The 24,356-nt window shown below is 36.9% G+C and overlaps 1 long non-coding RNA gene across 1 annotated transcript in view; it reads right to left on the bottom strand.

Moving 5' to 3' along the window:
- LOC134758717 (uncharacterized) overlaps positions 1–13,554 on the bottom strand; it is a 33,623-nt gene extending 20,069 nt beyond the window's left edge. Inside the window, exon 1 of the long non-coding RNA XR_010134190.1 lies at positions 13,500–13,554. This is a non-coding gene — a long non-coding RNA (uncharacterized lncRNA). The remainder of the gene's footprint in view (positions 1–13,499) is intronic.
- Positions 13,555–24,356: the final 10,802 nt, after the last annotated feature.

The following is a 24,356-nucleotide window of genomic DNA, read 5'->3' as shown; positions in this document are numbered from 1 at the left end:
AAGAGAGAGAAATTGGGAAGGAGCTGGACATCTGAGGCAGAAGACCTATTGCCTCAGGGCCTTGGCAGTTGTTCCATCTGCTGGGAATATGTTTCCCTGAAATCTTTGCTTGCTTGTGTTGTTGTTCATTATTTTAGACCCAGCTTAAAAATTACTTCTTTAGAAAAGTTTTATCTCGATTAGCTCTCACTTCCTATTTTATTTTCTTCGTGGCATTTACCTCTAAAATAATCTTATTTGTTTACTTGACCACTGTCTTCCTTCTATGCTATTATGTAAGCTTTGTGAATACAGGAACCTTGTCTGTCTCATTTACTGAAGGTTTTTCCAGTGCTTAAAATATGCTAGACTCTCATGCAGGTCATTGATTAGATTCTGCTTTGAGCAACTTAGCTGGAAGACACTCGTTGGGGGCAGCTGAGGGCATCTAAATGTATACTGGATATTAGAAACTATCAGAGAATTATTATTAATTTTTCAGATGTGTTAATGACAAAAGTATTGTACTTAGTTAAGAAAAAAATCCTTATATTCTAGATGTATACTAAAGAATGTAAGGGTGAATAAACATGGAATTCACTTTCAAATGCTTTAAGAAGAAAATAAGGTAAATATGACAATTGGTCAGCCTTGATAAGGAGTATATGGGTATTTGTCATTGTATGCTGTTTATTTGTGTATTTGAAATGTTTTATAATAAAATATAATAAAACAGAAAACTTCTACCCAAAAATAAAATAAAATATATCGGATACATAGTAGAGGACTAAAAACTATTTTTTTTTAAATGAATGAAATCAAGAATTTAGAAAGAATAGGAGCTGTGTTCTGAAAGGAGCACTTTTCTGACCTCACAGACTTTAGAGAAGGTAGTTCCATCACAGACCTGGTGTGAATTTTACCTTGACATTGCTTTGAACTTTTGAACCCCAGCTTCCATATCTGAGGATGATGATGGTTACTTTGAGAGGTTGTTTCCAGGATAGAGATAGCATATATGAGATGTTTAGCACAGTGCTAATATCAGCTATTGCTACAAACTCTTTTTCCTTTATTTCTCCTTGGACACAAACTAGTTGGATAAAGATGACCTTGTCTGTAAATTTTTATCTACAGGGTTGTAGATGACTTATATGTTTATTTTTATGATGCAATTTAAAAAAGAAAGTTACATGAAAATATCCCTTGACATTGGGGCCAGGAGTAGATGATAGGATCTTGGAGTACTGTAGTCAACACATTTCTTATGCTATTCCCTTTACTATATCCAGACCAGGTTTAGGTGTTTCACAAGATTTGCAGAAATTTTGTTTTTCTCATGAAAAGTTCCACTTCAGTCAGACATAAATTTAATGACAGGAGATATCTGTTCTGAATGCATTTAGTATAAATGGACAACAGAAATGTTCCCACATAATAGCTATGACTCTGGAATTTTATCATTAAGAGAATTTGGAATAATAATGTGGTAAAATTGAGGGCTAGGGGACTTGTTTTAAAGTTACATTTACATAGAAAGCATAATATTTTTGCACTGAGATCTTTTGCAGTCATCTTTAGGATGACTGAGGGTGACACGTGGAGAGCTGATAGCTATTAGAAGCGTAAACTACAGCCACCAGCTGAGTAACCCTTTGTCTCTACTCCTGCAAAGGGTCAGATGAACTTACTGGCTGCCCATAGAAGAACATGTATTTTAACTATACAAAGAGAATAAGACATTCAAGATCCTAAGTTATCCATAATACAGCTTAAATGCTAAAAGCAACAAGCATGTAGAATGTTCTTACCAAAAGGATAAATGGAACATTGGGATGCAGAACCACCAGGCTTTATTTTCTTACTTAGACTATTTTTATCATCTAGCTTGAGAAACAAGAGATACCCCAAAAACCTAATCTACTGCCATTTGCTATTTGATTTCTTTACATTGATTTTGAAGATCTCTTCAAATTACTGTATTCTTCAACTTAGTATACTGTTTAGTTGGGGGGAAAATAGAACTTATTTGAGAAGTCTTAAATTTGTATACATGTGAGTAACTCCTTAATTTTAAATGTACGGTTTTTTTGATCAGGAAGGTAAATAATGTTAGCTGGAGTAGGCCAGGTAAATAAGAATAATGCTTTTATTGGCAACAATTAGAAAAGCTGGGTAAGATGTAAAACAATGTCTGCTGAAAAGGATGAACAGAGGCAGAGAGATATCAAGGCAATGTCTTGCAGAAGACAGAAATTTAGAGAAGGGATCCTAACATTTGAGGCTTTTTTTTTTTTTTTTTTTACTTCGGGGATATTTATTAAATTAGAAGACTCAGCTGAAAGGCTGAGAAAGGCTTTCACAGTTTCATGGTGCTACTACAACCTAAGTTGTAGATTAGGGCTCACAAATGTCACCTTAATAAAGTTCCCATAGACTGGAAGCCTGATGGGCTGTTCCTAGGATTAAACAAACACACACAGAGGTAAACAGCCTTTGCACCTTCTGCTCTTTGAGTTTTGCAAACTAAGGGTTGTATAAATGACATAAGAAAAAAACATAGGCTCTAATTTGAATAAGGGAATCTGGTAAGAGATGTAAAGCTTCTTTGGGAAAAATTTTATATCATCCTAATTACCCCAAGCCAAAGTTGTTTCTACAGGTAAATTTTAAATCAAAATGACCAGCACTCGATAAAAAATAAATAGATCCGTAAGGAAATAAGACAACTTAATTAAGTTGTCTTATTTCTAAGTCCTTTGCAGAAACAAAAAACTAAAGAAGCAGACACAGAGATGTTGCAAATATTTGTATTGTCATATTTACATTTAAGAAAATATATGTCAAACCTGTGAGATAAAATTAAGGCAATTTTTAGGTAGATACTTTTAGTATAAATATATATGAGAAAAGATAAAGGGCTAAGAATTGGTGAGCTAAGCATTTTTTCAAAAAGTTAGAAAATATAGAAAAATCCAATAAAAGTTGAGGGAAAGAAATAAAATTGGTAACATTAGAATATAAAGGAACAAACAATAACAATCACCAAAAACAAACATCGGTTTTTTGATGACATTAACAAAATTGAAAAACTTCTGGTGAGACTGACTGAAAAAAGAAGAGAGAAGGCTGAAAATATAATACAAATAGCAAGGAGACATTACTATGACTCTTGCAGAAATGATAATGCAAGAAAATAATGAGAAACACATTATTTGTGCCAATTTAGATGAAATGGACAAATACCTAGGGAGATTTAAGTTTATGAAATGGATACAAGAAGAAATAGAAAATTTGAATAGTCTTCTATCTATTAAAGATATTGACTCTGTAATTTAAAAAATTCCTATAAGAAAAACTCTAGGTCCTTATGGCTTTAAATATGAATTCTATCAAACATTAACAGAAAATCTTTCAGAAAAAGAAACGGAGAACACTCTTCAACTCATTTATAAAACAAAAAATAACTTTAAATTGTGAAAAGAGTAGATTTTAAATGTTTTCCACCCTCCAGAAATAAGTATGTGAGGTGGGAGTCAAGGAAGATGGCGGATAGGAGATAGGGCTAATGTGCAGTTCCCAGTTGGATGGACAGAAGAGCGTGTGGAGATTCACACCATGAACTTTTTGTCCAAGAACCACTGGAGGAATGTACCAGGAAAACTGAAAGAATTCACAGATCCTTTGAAAGAAGTGGCATACCACTGCAAACTCTGTGAGACAGGAAAAAATTGTGAGTTCCCAAAGTGTGAAGGGGAAAAAGCTGCCTCCAAATACACATCCCCACTGGGGAATATGAAAATACAGATCACAGAAGAAGGGTTTAACCTCACCTAGAGCTGAAATGGATTAGGGAGCTGTTCAAAATATAAAAGTAGAAGCAGCAGTGGGTAGAGTCTTGTAGGCACTCCCATTCTCCAGCTCAGGCCCAGGGAAGCCATCCCTGACGATATCTCACCCTCAGGGAAGGCAGCCAGTGGAATTAGAGAGGGGTCACAGGGTGAAAGAAGCTCCCACCTGAAATTTGTAAGAATTTTGACTGGGTACAAATTTGCTTGAATAGAATCTAGGGAGTGAACGGTAACTGCTGCAGATATAAGCACAGGAACCACTGCCAACAGTGTGGGCAGATAGGGAGGGGTGAGGCCTGAAGGCCATGCTTGCTTTCTCAGCAGGGCAGCTTACAGCCTGGGGCAAGGTCTGAGCAGGGCACTGTGGGAGCAAGAATGGCCTAACCAAGAATGGCCTCACCAAGTATGTGGGAGCTAGATGAAGCCTTTCACTATCAACTATCCCCCCATTTTCCTGGTGAACTATATGACACAGCAGAGGCAGCCATAATCCCCTCTGGAATATAACTCATCGGCCTGAGAACCAAACTCCCAGCCCCCACAGTGGCTGCAGCAAGCCCTGACCAAGGAGAGTCTGAGCCCAGACCCACCGAACCCTGCCCTAATCTGATGGTATTTCTCTTCCTGCAAAAGATGGAAACCCTTTGGAGCTTTATGGCTCTGCCCGCCACCTGAGAAATCAGAATACTTCCCCTGGCCAATTTAGGACAAACTCAAATCCCACTACTGCTACTGTAGCTGGTGCTCTCTTGAATGCACCACCTCCTGGCTGGAGACCAACTAACTCAGGCTATTACAGCAACTCATGACAGAATAACCCTGCTTCCAGAATAACCCTGCTTCCGGGAAGAAGCTAATTCCACTGCCTGCAACATCCTAGCTAACCAGAGGTCCTGAGTCTGTCCATGTGATAACCTCACTGCTAGCATAATCAGCATTCAAGAAAGCCAGCAAGCTAAACCTATCTACAACCAAGGACTCTCACAGAGTCTACTTCACTCCCCTTCCACCACCACCAGAGCAGGTGCTGGTATCCACAGCTGGGAGACCTGAAGACAAATCACATCACAGGACTCTGCAGACATTCCTCAGTACCAACCTGAGGCCTGCTAGCTTCACAATTGTTCACAACAATCACTGCAGTCCAGCTTTCAGGAAGCCCCATCTTTAGGGGAAGTGGGAGAGCACCACATCAAGGGATCACCCTGTGGGACAAAAGAATCTGAACAGCAGGCCTTGAGTTCCAGACCTTTCCGCTGAAATAATCTACCCAAATGAGAAGGAACCAGGAAAGTAATTTTGGTAATATGACAAAACACGGTTCTATAACACCCCCAGAAGATCATAATAGCTCCCCAATGATGAATCCAAACGAAGAATAAATCTCTGAATTGCCAGATAAAGAGTTTAGAATGTTGATTATTAAACTACTCAAGGCAATATCTGAGAAAAGTGAAAACCAGCTTGAAGAAATTAAAAAATACAGGATATGGATGAATAATTCTCCAGAGAAATAGATATCATAAATAAAAAACAATTACAGCTTCTGGAAATGAAAGACACACTTAGAGAAATACAAAATGCATGGGAAAGTTTCAACGATAGAATAAGTAGAAAAAAGAACTTCAGAGAACAAAAACAAGGCTTTCAAAATAACCCAATCTGACAAAGACAAAGAAAAAAGAATAAAAAAAAATGAATAAAGCCTCCGAGAAGTTTGGGACTATATTAAATGTCCAAATCTAAGAATAATTTGTGTTCCCAAGAAAGAAATGGCTAAAAGTTTGGAAAACATACTTGAGGGAATAATTGAGGAAAACTTCCCCAACCCTGGTAGAGATCTAGACATCCAAATACAAGAAGCTCAAAGAACACCTGGGAATTTCATTGCAAAAAGATCATCACCTAGGCACAGAGTGATCAGGTTATGTAAAGTCAAGAGAAAGGAAAGAATCTTACAAGCTATAAGGCAAAAGCATTGGGTAACTATAAAGGAAAACCTGTCAGATTAACAGCAGATTTCTCAGCAGAAACACTACAAGCTAGAAGGGATTGGGGTCCTATTTTTAGCCACCTGAAGCAAAGTAATTATCAGCCATGAATTTTGTATCCAGCAAAATTGAGCTTCGTAAATCAAGGAGAGATAAAGTCTTTTTCAGACAAACAAATGCTGAGAGAATTTGCCACTACCAAGCCAGCACTACAAGAAATGCTGAAAGGAGTTCTAAATCTTGAAACAAGAACTTGAAGTATGTCAAAATAGAACCTCCTTAAAGCATGAATTTCACAGGGCCTAAAAAACAATAACACCATGAAAAAAACCAGGATATTAGGGTAACAACTAGCATGATGAACAGAACAGTACCTCACATCCCAATACTAATGTTGAATGTAAATGGCCTAAATGCTCCACTTAAAAGATACAGAATGTCAAAATGCATAAAAATCCACCAACCAAGTATCTACTGGTTTCAAGAGACTCACCTAATGACTCATATAAACTTAAGATAAAGGAATGGAAAAAGATATTACATACAAATAGACACCAAAAGTGAGCAGGAGTAGCCATTTTTATAGCAGACAAATTAGACTTTAAAGCAACACCAGTAAAAAAAAAAAAAAAAAAAGACAAAGAGGGACATTATATAATGATAAAAAGATTAGTCCAATAGGAAAATATCACAATCCTAAATATATATGTCTTTAATGCTGTAGCTCCCAGATTTAGAAAACAATTACTATTAGACCTAAGAAATGAGATAGACAGCAACACAATAACAGTGGGGGACTTCAATACTCTACTGACAGCACTAGACAGGTCATTGAGACAGAAAGTCAACAAAGAAACAATGGACTTAAACTATACCCTAGAACAAATGGACTTAACAGATATTTACAGAACATTCCACCCAACAACTGCAGAATATACATTCTTTTCAGCACAGGGAACATTCTCCAAGATAGATCATATAATAGGCCACAAAACAAGTTCCAATAAATTTAAGAAAATCAAAATTATATCAAATATCCTCTCAGGCCCCAGTGAAGTAAAGCTGAAAATTAACTCCAAAAGGAACCCTCAAAACTATACAAATACATGGAAATTAAATAATCTTCTCTTGAATGATCTTTGGGTTAACAATGAAGTCAACAAGGAAATTAAAATATTCTTTGAACTGAAGAATGGTAATGACATAACCTATCAATCCTTTGGGATACAGAGAAAGTGGTGCTAAGAGGAAAGTCCATAGCATTAAATGCCTACGGCAAAAAGTCTGAAAGAGCACAAATAGACAATCTAAGCTCACACCTCAAGGAACTAGATAACTAAGAACAAACCAAACCCAAACGCAGCAGAAGAAAAGAAATAAGAAATATCAGAGTATAAATAAATGGAATTGAAACAAACAAACAAAAAATACAAAAGATAAATGAAATGAAAAGCTGTTTATTTGAAAAAATAAGCAAAAATGATAGACCATTAGCAAGCTTAACCAAGAAAAAAAGAGAGAAGATCCAAGTAAACTTAATTATAAATGAAATAAGAGATATTACAACTGATACTACAGAAATACAAAAGATCATTCAAGGCTACTATAAACATTTTTATGTCCATAAACTAGGAAATCTAGAGGAGACGGATAAATTCCTGGAAATATGCAACTCTCCTAGATTAAATCAGGATGAAATAGAAACTGAACAGACCAACAACAAATAGTGAGATTGAAAAAGTAATAATAATAATAATAAAAAAAGCGCCGACAAAAATGTCCAGGACCGGATGGATTCACATCTATCAGACATTCAAATAAGTAGTGGTATGAATCTTACTACTATTCCAAAAGATAGAGAAAGAGGGACTCCTCCCTAAACTATTCTATGAAACCAGTGTTTCCCTAATTCCCACACCAAGAAAGGACACAACAAAAAAAGAAAACTACAGACCAATATCCCTGATGAATACAGATGCAAAAATCCTCATCAAAATGCTAGCTAACCTTGAATCCAACAACATATCAAGAAGATAATTCACCATGATCAAGTGGGTTTCATCCCAGGGATGTAGGGATGGTTTAACATATGCAAGTCAATAAATGTGATATGCCACATAAACAGAATTAAAAACAAAAATCATATGATCATCTCAATAGATGCAGAAAAGCATTTGACCAAATCCAGCATCCCTGTATGATTAAAATCCTTAGCAAAATTGACATAGAAGAAACATACCTCAAAGTCATAAAAGCTATCTATGACAAACCCACAGTTAACATTATACTGAACAGAGAAAAGTTGAAAGCATTATCTCTAAGAACTGGAACAAGAAAAGGATGCCAACCTTCACCACTTCTATTCAACATAGTACTGGAAATACTAGCCAGAGCAATCAGATAAGAGCAAGCAATAAAATGCATCCAAATTGGTAAAAAGGGTGTCAAACTGTGGCTGTTCACCAATAATATGATTGTATACCAGAAAACCCTAAAGACTAGTCTAAAAATCTCCTAGATCTGATTGATGAATTCAGTAAAGTTTCAGGGTGCACTGCTATACACCAACAACAACCAAGCTGAGAATCAAATCAAGAACTCAATTCCTTTTACAACAGCTACAAAAAAATAAAATACTTAAGAATATACCTAATCAAGGAGGTGAAAAATCTCTACAAGAAAAACTACAAATCACTGCTGAAAGAAATAATCAGTGACACAAACAAATGAAAACATATGCCATTCTCATGGATGGGTAGAATCAATATTGTGGAAATGACCATACTGCCAAAAGCAATTTGCAGATTCAATGCAATTTCCATCAAAGTACCATCATCATTCTTCACAGAACTAGAAAAAACAATCCTAAAATTTATATGAAACCAAAAAAGAACCCACATAGCCAAAGCAAGACTAAGCAAAAAGAACAAATCTGGAGGCATCACATTACCTGACTTCAAACTATACCACAAGTCTATAGTAATCAAAACAGCATGGTATTGGTATAAAAATAGACATGTAGACCAATGGAACAGAATAGAGAACACAGAAATAAACCCAAATACTTACAGCCAACTGATCTTCGACAAAGCAAACTAAAACATAAAATAAGGGAAAGGATGCCCTATCCAATAAATGGTGCTGGATAATTGCCAAGCCACTTGCAGAAGAATGAAACTGGATCTTCTTCTCTCACCTTATACAGAAATCAACTCAAGATGGACTAAAGACTTAAATCTAAGACCTGAGCCCATAAAATTTCTAGAAGATAACATGAAAAAAACTCTTCTATACATTCGCTTTGACAAAGAGTTGATGTCCAAGAACCCAAAAGCAAACGCCACAAAACCCAAAATAAATAGATGGGACCTAATTAAACCAAAAAATCCTCTGCTCAGCAAAAGAAATAATCAGCAGAGTAAACAGACAGCCCCCAGAGTGAGAGGAAATACTCACAAACTGTGCATCTGACGAAGGACTGATAGCCAGCATTTACAAGGAGCTCAAACAAATCAGCAAGAGAAAAACAAATAATCCCTTCAAAAAGTGGGCAAGGGACATGAATAGACAACTCTCAAAAGAAGACATACAAATGGCCAACAAACATGAAAAAATACTCAACATTGCTAATTATCAGGAAAATGCAAATTAAAACCACAATGAGATGTCACCTTACTCCTGCAAGAATGGCCATAATTTAAAAACAAAAAAATAATAGATGTTGGCATGGATGTGGTGAAAAGGGAACACTTTTACACTGCTGCTGGGAATGTAAACTAGTACAACCGCTATGGAAAACAATATGGAGATTTCTTAAAAAAAAGTAGAACTATTATTTGATCTAGCAATCCCACTACTGGGTATCTACTCAAGGAAAATAAGTCATTATATGAAAAAGACACTTGCACACACATGTTTACAGCAACACAATTTGCAATTGCAAAAATATGGAACCAGCCTAAATGCCCATCGACCAATGAGCAATGAGTGAATAAAGAAAATGTAATCCTAAAATGTGTATGGAACCATAAAACACACTGAATAGCCAAAGAAATGTTGAGCAAAAAGAACAAAGCTGGAGGCATCACACTACCTGACTTCAAAATCTTACAGAAAGCTATGATAATCAAAACAGCATGGATACATGCTATCAAAACTCCAATATTATTTTTCACAGAAATAGAAAAAACAATCCTAAAATTTGTATGGAGCCACAAAAGACACTGAATAGCCAAAACAATGTTGAGCAAAAAGAACAAAGCTAAGATATCACATTACCTGACTTTAAAATTGAATATAAAGCTATAGTAATCAAAACAGACAAATTGACCAATGGAATAGGACAGAGAACCCAGAAATAAACTCATGCATTTATGGTGAACTGACTTTCAATGAAGGTGCCAAGAACACAGAATGAGAAAAAGACAATCTTTTTAATAAATACAGTTGAGAAAACTGGTTATCCACATGCGGAAGAATTAAATTGGACCTTTTGTCTCATGCCATATACAAAAATCAACTTGAAATGGAGTAAAAACTTACACATAAGACCTGAAATGATAAAACTAAAAAATTCTCCACAATAGTGATATGGGCAAAGATTTGCTGGATATGACTTCAAAAGAACAGGCAACAAAAGCAAAAATTAACAAATGGGATTGGATTGAACTAAAAAGCTTCTGCACAGCAAAGGAAAATCAATAGAGTGAAGAGACAACCCATGGAAAGGAAGAAAATATTTATAGTCATACACCTAATAAAGGATTAATATCCAAAATATAGAAGGAACTCAAACATTTCAAGAAAACATAGGACTCAATTAAAAAATGGACAAAGAACCTAAATAGATACTTTTCAAAAGAAAACATACGAAAGATATGTCTTCAAAAGAAGACATACAAATGAAGACATGCAAATTCAAAAGAAGACACACAAATAGATACATGAAAAACGTTCATCATTACTAATCATCAGGGACATGCAAATTAAAATCACAAGGATAAACTACCTCACACCTGTTAGGATGGCTTCTATCAAAAAGATGAAAGAGAACAAGTATTGGTGAGGGTGTAGATGAAGGGGAATCTTTGTGCACTGTTGATAGAAATGTCAATTAATACAGCTGTTATGGAAAACAGTATAGTGGGTCCTCAGAAAACTAAAAATAGAATTACCATATGATCCAGCAATCCTACTTCTGGATACATATGCGAAGGAATTGGAATCAATTGAAATCGGTTCCTTTGGATATATAATCAGAAGTAGGACTGATGGATCATATGGTATGCCAAAGAGATATCTGCACTCTCATGTTCATTGCAGCATTATTCACAATAGCTAAGATATGGAAGTGTTCCTCACTGGATGAATGGATAAAGAAAATGTGGTATACATACACAATGGAATACTATTTAGCCTTTAAAAAGAAGGAAATTTTGTTATTTGCAACAACATGGATAAACTTGGAGGACATTACGCTAAAAGAAATATGGCAGGCACAGAAAAACAGTCACTGTGGGATCTCAATTACATGTGGTATCAAAGTCAAACTTGTAGAAGTAAAGAGTAGAATGGTGGTTACCAGAGGCTAGGGGAGGGGAATGGATGGGGAAAAGAGATGTTGATCAAAATGTACAAAATTTCAGTTAGAATAAGTTTTAGTGGTATGTTATACAGAATGTTGACTATAATAAATAATAATGTATTGCATATTTAAAATGTAAAGTACATGGATGTGCTTTGGTCCAGAATAGGCCAAGGCAGACATCCAGGCCTGCATGACTCAGTGGGATTGGTGCTTACACCTCCACTTGTTATATAACCTGTTTGTGTAAGCTCATACTTGGCTGTACGCCACCGTTGTCTGTAGAAGGTATAACTGCCCTGCTGACGCTGTACAGGCGCTCTTCAGCATGGCTTGACATGGTATGTGTGCTGGTGCCCAGAGAGAGAGTAATGGTACTGACCACTGTAAGGAAGATCTGGTCTCCTTGAAGGCAGGCAGGGGGAAGTCAGGAACTGGCTTGTGCCCAGAGGGAAACAGTTAAGCTGCTAACACTGTAAGGGAGAGCTGGCCTTGCAGGCTGGCCGCGCAGCTGTGCGTAGGAGCTGGCTGCTGAGAGGAGCCGCAAAGCCGGAGCAAACAGCCGAGATAAAGGCGGACGGTGATGCTTGTAATCCCAGCTACTTAGGAAGGCTGAGGCAGGAGAATCGCTTGAACCCGGGAGGCAGAGGTTGCAGTGAGCCAAGATCTCGCCATTGCACTCCAGCCTGGGCAACAAGAGCGAAACTCCGTCCCCTCCACCAAAAAAAAAAAAAAAAAAAAAAAAAAAAAATATATATATATATATATATATATATAGCGGACGGTGTGAGGGAGCTAGTAAGAGACAGCTGGTGAATAAAACTACATTTCACCTGCCTACAGCGCCCTGAGTGTTCTTTCAGCTATCCGCCCATCCACTCACTCCCCTCGGACCTTGGCTGGGGCTGGAACCTGACCTCAAGCAGGCCATTGGCATAGTCGTGAACTTAACATAAAAATTGCTAAAAGAGTAAATTTTAATGTTTTCACCATAAAAAATTATATGTGACGTGATATATTTGTTAATTAGCTTGATTTATTCATTCCACAATGTAAACATTTATCAAAACATATTGCACCCATAAATATATACACTTATTAATTTGTCAATTAAAAATAAAATATAAATAAGAAATATACTATAACAAAATAAAAATGATAATACACTAGACTAAGCTTGTTTTATTTCAGGAATATAAGGCTCATTTAATATTATAAGCTCAGTCAATGTAATTCACCACATTAGTAAAATGAAGAAAATAATAGTCAACTAAATAGATACAGATAAGTGTATGACTAAATCCAGCATCTCTTCCTGATTAAAAAAACTCATATCAAGGTATGAATAAAGAGAAACTTTCTTAATCTAATGAAGCACTCCTTAAAAGGCCTATAGCAAACATCATACTTAGTGGCAAGCTGTTGAAAACTTTCCTTTGGATATTGAGCATAAGAAAGATGCCAGCTATCAGCCGGGCACCATGGCTCACGCCTGTACTCCCTGCACTTTGGGAGGCCGAGGTGGGCGGATCATGAGGTCAGGAGGAGACCATCCTGGCTAACATGGTGAAACCCCGTCTCCGTTAAAAATACAAAAACTTATCTGGGCGTGGTGGTGAGTGCCTGTAGTCCCAGCTACTCGGGAGGCTGAGGCAGGAGAATCGCTTGAACCGGTGAGGTAGAGGTTGCAGTGAGCTGAGATGGCGCCACTGCACTGCAGCCTGGAGACAGAGTGAGACTCCATCTCAAAAAAAAAAAAAAAAAAAAAAAAAAAAGATGCCAGCTATCACCACATCTATTGAACATCTTACTGGAGAACATTACCAGTGTATGAATCAAGAAAAAAAAGTCACCAGATTTAGAAAGAAATACAACTGTCATTATTTGTAAATATAATTGTGAACAGAAAACCCTACTCTACAGATAAATCATTAGAATTAATAATTTAGCAAGTTGTTAAAGATTCAAGAACAGTAAAATTCAATTCCATTTCTATATAACAAACAAATCAAATATTACATAAAACATTTAAAATAGCATAGTCCATGGGGGTTGGCAATGGCAGAGGCTGGGGAACTCTTCTCCACAAATTACCTTGAGTTGTCGGCATCTTCCAGCACAGGGATCCATTACTTTGCAGGGCCTTTTCTCTCTCAGCGTGCAACTGACAGCTGGGGACGAAAGAATGCAGGGTCATGAGTGGGAGAGAGGTATTTATGGGCCAGGCCTGGATTGGTCACATTCCACCCACTAGAGCACAGTGACACCCAACTGTAAGACAGTCTGGTGAATTTTGCCTTGTTGTTTGGCCAGGAGAAAATGGAATTGGGTTTTATCTACACACAGCAGTTTTTACTATAACTTCTGTTTAAAATTTCTTCATGAGATGAATTCACTGTGGATATCAGGGGGAAAATGATTATTCTTTAAGTTTAGAAGAAATAGAAACTTTCCTTTAGCTTTATAAGAAGAATTATGGTTCCCATTCTAACAATAGCTAAGTTTTCATGAGGAGGAGAATGAATATGTTAGCTACGCTGTCTATTTCAGAAAGAGGTGAAAGCTACCCCTGTGTGGTATTTATCGTGTATAGATTTTGTTTGTTGGACATTAATTCCACAGTGGCAAACACACAGATAAATGTGTTGCTGTGTTTCTTTTGTTTTTTTAATGGATTGAGACCACATTTGCAGAGTGAAGCCATATGCTATCTATTCTTGCCTTTACTATTGAATTAATTAGCTTGTGATAGTGTTTCCTGAGCTAATGAGGCAAACATTCTCTTGGATTCAGCTGGAGGAGAAATCCTTATTACTGTCACTTCAAGGGTAGGGAGAGCAGTGAGGATAACATTATCAAAATTTGCTGAAGCAACCATCGTAGTTATGGAGATAAGTTTTTCAAAAATAACCACATTGAGCAATAAGAATGTAGAATTACCACTTTGTGGTAATAACTAAAACAATTCATGAGCAATTTAAAAAGCTTTATTAGGATGGAGAAGAAAGAAGAAAATAGTAAGATGTAGCACAATGAAAGAGGATTCATCTAAAGCTTTGGAAGTAGAGATCTGTTTGTTTAATAATGTACTCGGGGCCGGGCGTGGTGGCTCACGCCTGTAATCCCAGCACTTTGGGAGGCCGAGGCGGGCGGATCACGAGGTCAGGAGATCGAGACCATCCTGGCTAACACAGTGAAACCCCGTCTCTACTAAAAAATACAAAAAATTAGCCGGGCATGGTGGCGGGCGCCTGTAGTCCCAGCTACGCGGGAGGCTGAGGCAGGAGAATGGCGTGAACCCAGGAGGCGGGGCTTGCGGTGAGCCGAGATCGCGCCACTGCACTCCAGCCTGGGAGACAGAGCGAGACTCCGTCTCAAAAAAAAAAAAAATAAAAAAAAAATGTACTCGGGATTTTGGACCCATCATTTAACCTTAGGATGTGGTTTATTTTTCTTATATTTGAAATTAAGGTGTTGAAATGGAAAATATATGTGATTCTTTTTAGTTTTATCACTCAGTGATTCTAGGTGTTATTTTATTTTAGCATAGGTCAATATTCTAGTTAATAAAGTGACTGGAAGCGCAAAATAACATGGGGTGTCAGTGTTTCTTTATTAAGGCTTTATGATTGAGGATGATAACTTGCTACATCTGCAAACCCTCTCTTTGGAAATGAATCAGAGTGTGGCAGGTTTACTATGTTGGCACAGAGGTCAGAGTTCAGGTCCGCCACAAAGCAACTGGACAATATCCTAGAGAGAGGAAAAATCTCCGTGAGTAGGGAATTACAGAAAAGGAGCCAGATATGGTTAGGTGTTGTGTCCCCACCCAAGTTTCATCTTGAATTGTAATCCCCATAATCCCCACGTGTCAAGGGAGTGACCTGATGGAGAAAATTGAATCATGGAGGCGGTTTCCCCCATGCTGCTCTCATGATAGTGAGTGAGTTCTCATGAGAGCTGATGGTTTTACAAGGGGCTCTTCCCTCTTTGCTCAGCACTTCTCCTTCCTGCCATCTTATGAAGAAGTTGCCTTGCTTCCCCTTTGTCTTCCACCATGATTGTAAGTTTCCTGAGGACTCCCAGCCATGCTGAACCGTGAGTCAATTAAAACTCTTTCCTTTATGAATTACCTAATCTCAGGCAGTTCTTTATAGCAGTATGAAAACGGACTAATTCAGAGTTCCAAAATTCACATATGGCTTCCTCTCAAGTTGTTGACCAATTCCTTGGCTGCTCATGCGCAAGTTAAGTCTTTAGAAACTCAGCAGAAAACAGCAGCTGGGAAGCAAAAGAGCTGAGTAGAGATTTCAGCAATAATGAGATTCTGGGAAGAAATAAATTCAAGTTTATGTCTCCCAAGATCAAAACCTTTGTAAATACTCTGGGCTTTATGTTGGGACCCCAGAGGCTCTAGGAATAATGGCCACACTCTAAAAGTAAAGGGTATCTTTTAGGAGTGAGTGATACACTCCAATTGTAAAGGGAAACTAAAGAAGCCCAGCTCTAATAAAACCTAAAACAAAGGCTTGGCAGGATCAAGTGATCTGCTGGTCCTCTGCCTGCCTGTAAAACAAAATGAAACAAACAACTAAAGCAAAATGACAACCAAAAAATTAATGAACAAAACCCCAACAAACAAAAACGAAATCTTAAACCTCTTTGGAGGAATCTATAACATCTTACACAGCCTGCACACTATTTTATTCAAAGTGCCAGGCAGCCAATGCAAATTTCTGAGGCATGCTAAAGGAACAGGGAAAAAAAGCAGAAAGTAAAAACTCAGCTAGCAGAAAAGACACATGGGTGATTTTGTTATTGGAGGTATCACAGCTAAAAACAAGTGAGTTACATGTTTAAAAAATAGAGAAAAAGATAGAAAAAATAGATAAAAGTATGGAGAATTTAAATGAGAATGGGGAATAATTTAAAAGATACCAATGAATATCCTGGAAATGAAAAATACAATATTTGTAATTAAGAATTCATCTGATGGGTATAAGAACAGACTGGCAACCACAGAAGACAAGATTAGTGAAATGTAGGATATATTCAATCTAAATCTTAGGAGGTTTTCTTTGTGGAAATTGACAAGCTAGTTTTAAAATGTTTATGGAAATGGAAAAGGCCATGAGTAGCCAGGAAAATTTTGGAGGACACTTTTACCAGACAGCAAAATGTATGACAAGATTAAAATATTTATTATTGTATGGTGTTTTTACAGAGAGACTCATACATAGTGGACACTTGATTTATTCTAAAAGCAGCCCTTCAGAGAAGTGGCTAGAAGATGAGCTCTTCAATGAATGGTGCTGGGTCCATTTGAAAATTCACAAGGAAAAGAAATGAAACTTGACTTTCACTTATATCCTATAAAAATTTAATACCACCCAGAAGGTATATCTAAATGCAAAATATGAAATGATAAATCACTTAGAAGAAAGCATAGGAAATCATCTTGATTACTTTGGGATAGATGAGGATTTCTTAAGTGGAACACAAAATTGCCAAGAGAAAGATCCATTAAAATTAAGAGCTTCAATTCACCAAAAGACATCATGGAGGGAGAGAAAAGGCAAGTTATAGACTTGGAGAAGATATTTATGATACAAACAACTGCAGTGGGCTTATATCAGAATACATCAAGAATTCCTACAAATCTATAAGAAAAGATAAGGAAAAATATGTTTAGGGATTTGAACAGGCACTTTACAAAATAGGCTATCTGAAGGGCAGCAATCATTTGTGTTGAACTATGTTTTTCATCAAGGGAATGTGAATTCAAGCCACAGTGCAATACCACTATGTGGTATGCAGGAGCCACCAGAATGGCTAAAATTTAATACTGCGACTTCCAAATATGGGAAAAAATGTGGAGCAAGTGTCAGGCTCATCAATGCAGGTGGGAGAACAAACTGGGAAAGTCACTTTGGATGAGTTTCTGGTATTTCAACCCCACAGTTTTGCTCCTAGGGTGGTTTAGGATAATGGCAGTGTAGTGATATATAAACACCAAGATGTAAGATAGGAAAGAAAGGCTGATGTGGTGGCTGAGCCTGTAATCCCAGCATTTTGGGATACCAAGGTGGGAGGATCGCTTGAGGCCAGGAGTTTGAGACTACCCTGGGCAACAAACTGAGATTCCATCTCTCCAAAAAGAACAAGAAGAAGAAGAAGAAGAAGAAGAAGAAGAAGAAGAAGAAGAAGAAAAAAACAGCCAGGCATGGTGGTGCATGCCTGTAATCTTAGCTACTTATGAGGCTGAGGCAGGAGGATCCTTTGAGCTCTGGAGGCCAAGGATGGGGTACATCTCATTAAAAGAATAAGCCTCATGGTTCAATTTGGGCAAACAAGTAACCTGATTATTTGATGATTCCACTTCCCCTGAAGTGTTTTTCCAGGTATCATTTATCTTCCAGACTCTATTTTGGTTAATGACTACATAGTTGAAGGCAATTTTATTATCTAAAAATATTCTAGCTCATGAGTTTATACTGGATATTTTTTGATTCTAAAATTTGAACTGTTATTTGGGCATAGTCAGGGATTAATTGCAGAGTATATATTTTAGTGTAGGGTAGAAATCCTAATATGAACTGATAATATTTAGTGTCTTGGATCCTGAGTTGAGTACATCAGACTTCTAATAATTCACTTTGAATGGTTGGAAAGGCTGGATAAATATATCAAAACTTGGCCCTATTTTGATATAGGTAAGTGTGGAAAGGCCTTCTGATTATACAAGAATAGTCAATAAGGGCGTACATTGAGCAGACACAAATGTTGTTAGGAATTGCTATTAAAATTTAATTGTTTTCACTCTAGTGTAATTAAACACATAATACAATTGTTTTTGTACATTTAGCTTTAAGATAAAATAATTGGACTATAGTTTGTGTTATTAGTCCTGTATCATGTCCCTTTCTGTTCTTGATGTCCTTTGTGTTTCTTTGAAGCCCTGACAAACAAACAGAAGCAGATAATTGTTGAGGCCTAGGTCCAATGAAGACAGATTGATGTATTGAGGTTCATTCCAACAGTGGGATCTATAACTAAATGACAAACTCAACACTTGGAAAAAATGTCAGCCATTGCAATTGTTTGGTAATGGCAAATTAAGGAGTTTGAAAAGTTTACAGAAAAAAAATTCTGTCTAAGGACGAGCAAAAGGTTTAACCATTTTAATAGTTTGGTACCTTGAAGAAACCCAATGAAAAAATCATGGCAATGAGTGAAAGAAAGAGGAGACAAATATTAGAAAGTATGTTCATTGTCCTTTCATGGCTCTTGGTCCAAAAGTGTTAGAAGGAAGCAATCTAAACTTGATAGCATCTTCAAGGTCTCTCTGTTCTTTGGTCAGATGTCTACCACCAGAAGTCATTTGTTTCTGTTGGCCTCCCATTGAATTACAGTGTTAGAACATAGGTATACTTGTATTTCCAGGTTGAGGGATTCTGAGCACATTTACCCAGGAAAACATGATTCTGTGGGTGTATGCCCTGGAATTCAAGAGCAGCATTTGTGTTTAGAAGTACTTTATATGGTCTTTTCTTAAATGATGCTAAGACTTCTCTTTATAGATGTCTTTTCCAAAACAGGTGTACATCATGTAGATGTTCGTTTAAACTTATGTTTTTTGGAGATGTAATTTGTACCTGCTGATTATGTATCTGTGTATATGACATTAATTTTGGCAATACCTGCTACAACCACAATGGGACAAGCTCCAGTCCATCAGTGGAGGAGTCAATTCAAGCCCATATGTCTTCTTGCAACAATTTTATGAGAACTCATATGAGAATTTATGAGAATTTTTGAAATATAGATTGTATGTCTTTAGGGCTATGGGTAGAATTTAGGCTAAGTAAATTAAACATCTGTTGATTTTGATTATTTTGATTTAAAATACCATTAGTTTATTCTTTCCTTCCAGTTATATGGGAATTTAATTTATTTTAATATTCTTTTCTTAACTTCTTACGTATTTTACTTATAAGTTGACTTTCTCTATCACTGGTTAATATTGGAAGTTTTCCCAGTTGATAAAAACATAATTTATAATCATTTGGCAGTGGAATGTTAGCTAATCTCACCAGATTATTTTAAGCTACTACTAAAACATATTTAAAGCTTTGTGATTTCAGCAAATGAATGAAACCCATTTGTAAATGTTCAAATAGTCCTAGAGGTAGAGGTTTTGATCCTTGTCATAACTTTATAGTTTTTCTCGGGTTATAATACTAATAATAGATGAAGTGAGATTCGGTCACCGATTGATCCTCTCTGACAAAATTTTGCTACCACTATTTTTAGTAGAATCTGGATCTCTTCTTTGGCATCATGCTGGGGCCAAGCTGTTTGAGTGGCAGCAGGAAGAGGAACCGGAGGGGCTGAGAAGGAATAGGAGGCCAGAGGAGGTAGAGGACAGAGGAAGAGCAGGTAGCAGGCAGGGAGGGAGTGAAGGGTCCCTACGAGCCTGCATGTTCCCTGAGTCCTGGCTATCTTGGGAGAGGCTCGTGCAAGGTGTCTGAGGGTGAGTGGAAAAAGAGACCCATCAGGAGAGTGAAGAACCCCGAGAGAGGGAGGAAGAAAGAGTGGGTGAGAGGCAGGCTAGCAGTGGGCAAAAGCAGCCTGAGGGAAAGGGAAGGAGCAGGAAATAGGGAGAGGGGAGACAACTGCCTGAACAATTTGTTTTATCCACACTGGGATAAAATCAGGGAGAAAATGTGTGGCTGTTTTTAAACACAATTATTATACCAGTCTAATTTATTCAAGATTCACATTGATTAGGAAGGTTAATTTACCTTGATTTAGAATGTGATCAGATGTTTTATTTTATAATTATGTCTATATAGCAACTCTTTAAAATTTTTCATATTTGAAAAGTACATACGTTCCCTTGGTATTTACTCATTCCTTTTTGCTAGCGTGAGATTGGCTTCCATTTCTTAGCTATTTGATCTTGTAGGTTATCAAACTATGCTATTAATTGGTTCATAATTAAGCATCCCACCTGTTCCTCCCCAACCAGGCCCTTTCTTAACGGGCCAATGCTCTTAAAAGCCTTATAAATTAAAATAACTTTTTAATCTGGGGATTCTGGGAACCCCTTATTACATATTCGTATGAATACTTATTAGGCTTTATATGAGTATGAATTAGTCTCTAATTAGTAGTTGTATAAGTTCAATAAGATCAAGAGTTACTTTACATGTAAGAAAATTTACAACATTGAAGTTTCTCTTGAAATAGATGAAGTCATGCTAGTATGTTTGTGTAGAAAATAGCTCACATTGACACAACAGAAGAACATTCTTAACTCTCCATCAAGGTAGGGAGCTCTAGGCTGGATTCTTTCCATTTTATCATGTGATGTTTTAAATCACAAAGTCTTTCGTTGCCCTCCTGCTGTAAAAGAATTCACCTGTGACTTCTAGTAGTTTAGACTTACTTTTTATATCTTCATAATAATATCTCAGATCCATTTGGAGTTTATTCTTTTGTATGGTGGGGCCACAAATTTACTATTCTTTTTCTAAATGGCTGTTCAGTCATGCTAGCATCATTTTAAAAAGTCCATTTGCAATGGTATCTATATCATATGCTGAATTTCCTAATGTTCTTAGGCCTATTTCTGCACTCATTAAAACATTTTTTTTTGTAGTAAACTTTGTACCTATCTCTAGTGGTTATCTTTGTAGTCATACTTTTGAAAACAGCCCCTGTGCCCCAGTCCACTTTTTAATTTACTCTTTTACTGTACAGTGTGTCAGTTTTTAGTGGTATCCTTTGACTCCCACTTATTGATGAGATCAATGAGTTTATTTTACTTTTCCATGTCCCTCTACTTTTACTTTATAAAAATTGCATTACTTCTATTTTATCAGAACATGTGTTATGTATATATGACTCTTGCATCCTTGTTTCTAACTTTATTATTACATCTACTATTAAATCCACATAATTAACCAACATAATTAACTTATATTCATTCTATCACTTTTACTGAAAGTATTGTAGGCTATTAATTTTCCTTTGATCACTGCTTTAAATGTAGTCAGATCCTAATATGTAGTATATTTATTATTATTATTTTTAGAAATTTAGAAATATCAGGCAAGGTCTCGTCAGTCATTTATTGGTTAAATGAAACTTATCTGTAAGTGGAGCTCATGGATATGGTATCCCCTGATCTCTTGTATTTTTATTTATTTATTTATTTTGAGACAGAGTCTTGCTCTCTCCAGGCTGGAGTGTAGTGGTGCGATCTCGGCTCACTGCAAACTCTGCCTCCTGGGTTCAAGCGATCTTCCCACCTCAGCTTCCCAAGTAGCTGGGATTACAAGCACCACCATGCCTGGCTAATTTTTGTATTTTCAGTAGAGATGGGATTTCACCAGGCAGTCTCGAACTCCTGACCTCAAGTGATCTGTCCTTCTCAGCCTCCCAAAGTGTTGGGATTGCAGGCATGAGCCACCACACCTAGCCTATTCTTGTATTTTTAAAACTCTAATTCTATAGTCGTGATACTTAAAGCATGGTTGAATATAAAATTGATTTATACCTTTTCTTGATTTTTGTAGAAATGCTATTTCATTCTTGCCTTACTTTGCATGTTGCTTTTGAGAAATATTAGTTAAGTTCTCTTTTCCAGATCAATTTTCCCTGGTACTTGGTTGGCTATATTAATATGTAGATTCAGATTATCTTGTATTTCTGGAAAGCTTTCCTGAATTACAGTTTGAAATATTAGTTTTATTTTATTGCATTGATTTATTCTTCAGGGACTCTACTTATTCCTATGTTGACTGTTCTTTGCCTATTTCTCCTTTCAACCAATTTCTCTCTGATACTTTTTACTTCTTTAAGTTTTATTTATTTATTTATTTAAAGATGGAGTTTCACTCTTGTTACCCAGGCTGGAGTGCAGTGACAGAGGCAACCTCTGCCTCTGGGGTTCAAGCGATTCTCCTGCCTCAGCCTCCTGAGTAGCTGGAATTACAGGCATCCACCACCATGCCTGGTTAATTTTCTGTATTTTTAGTAGAGACAGGGTTTCATCATGTTGGCCAGGCTGGTCTGGAACTCTTGACCTCAGGTGATCCGCCCGCCTTGGCCTCCCAAAGTGCTGGGATTACAGGCATGAGCCACCTTGCTGGGTATATTTACTGTTTTTCTACTCTTCTTCAATGCTTCTCATTAAATATTCATATTTTGAACGTGATATAGGCACCATATAATTGGATTTTAGGATATGCTATCACCCTATATTTCTTCCTTGAGATCAACTAACTCTTTTTTTTTAAATCAATTCTTGTTTTAGCCCTCATTTGGGTTCTTAAACTTTGAAGTTTTACTTTTATGTGTCTTTTTATGTCTCCAATAGATTGACAATAAATAGTGGTTTCAATTGTGTTACAATTTTCATTGACTTCATAATTATTTGTTTTATTAACTATTCATTTGGGAGAATTTTTCATTTTTTTATAGTAGCTTTGTATAGAAGAAAGTTGCTCATACCTATATATTTGATTGACTGGCTTGGCAGATTGGGGTGGTGTTATTAGTCGGTTTTCACACTGCTGATAAAGACATACCCGAGACTGCACAATTTACAGAAGAAAGAGGTTTAATTGGACTTATAGTTCCATGGGCCTGGGAAGCCTCACAATCATGGCAGAACGCAAGCAGGAGCAATTCTTGTCTTACATGGATGGCAGCAAGCAAAGAGAGAATAAGAAGATGCAAAAGCAGAAACCCCTGATAAAACCATCAGATCTGGTGAGACTTATTCACTACCATGAGAACAGTGTGGGGGAAACCACCCCCATGATTCAGTGATCTCCCACTGGGTCCCTCCCACAACACGTGGGAATTATAGGAGCTACAATTCAAAATAAGATTTGGGTGGGGACACAGCCAAGCCATCGCCAGTGGTTTTCCAGCTCTGTTCTCCAAGGTTGTCATCTTCTGTCAGAGTAGAAGATTGCAATTTCTTTAATAGACGACATGGGAGTGGGGCAGGGAGGGGCGATTGGTCATAGGGTCGATTGTCTTTCATTTTTCATATTTTAAAAATATTGTATGGAAGGATTCTGTAGTAACCTTTTTCACTTTTTTCTTTGACCAATCTCTAATGGGCGTCTCCTTCCTTCCCTTTTTTCCTCCAAGATTTTTCTTTTCATGACCATCTCCTTAAGTATTGTACCCAATTTAAAGTCTTTTCCCTGGAGTCAGTTCTCGGATCTTCCAGGACTCTGTATGCATTTCATCACTTAGGATGATTTCAGCTTCATTAACCTCCCTTCTGTCTTCTGCACAATTTTTCTGGATCCCCTACCCCCTGCCCTTTCTCCCCTTCTCCCACTTCTCCAACCCCAGCTTTCTGAATAGACTTGTGGTGGGAGTTTTAGAGAAAGCTTTGCTGGAAATCAGTATTTACTTTTCCAGATACAAGTAATTAAAAATTGTAGTTTAGGCTGAAAGTATGCTATTTGTGTGAGTTTATTTGTACTTGTTGATCTGTATAGTGTTTTGGAGAACGTGGTGAGATTTCTATCCAGGCAGCTGTGATTACCTTGGATTTTCAGAGCCAGCAATCTTAACTATGTTCCTCATTAATGTTGATCCTTTGGATTTAACCTGTAGTTCCTCTTACTGTAGGCTCTGATATAATTTTCTTGAACTCTGTTTATAAAACTAGAGAGATTACTGAAATTCTAAATGTTGCATTTGCTTTCTCCATCATCTCCTTTCAGAAATATGTACAAACTCACTTCCTTTATAATCTTCAGACAAAGAAATCACACCAAAATTTACAATCAAAGCATAACAAAGCAGATAACAACAATAATTAAAGAAATTTCTCTAGTTCGAAACCCATGGGTAAATCAGATTCGCTATATCTTGCCTACCAGTTCATTAGAAATAACCAGAAACCTATGTATGCCA

This window comes from Gorilla gorilla, chromosome 5 (genome assembly GCF_029281585.2).
Source record: "Gorilla gorilla gorilla isolate KB3781 chromosome 5, NHGRI_mGorGor1-v2.1_pri, whole genome shotgun sequence".
Classification (NCBI taxonomy): Eukaryota; Metazoa; Chordata; class Mammalia; order Primates; family Hominidae; genus Gorilla; species Gorilla gorilla.
The sequence above is the reverse complement of the archived record's forward strand: the minus strand, read 5'-3'. Positions and strand labels throughout refer to the sequence as shown.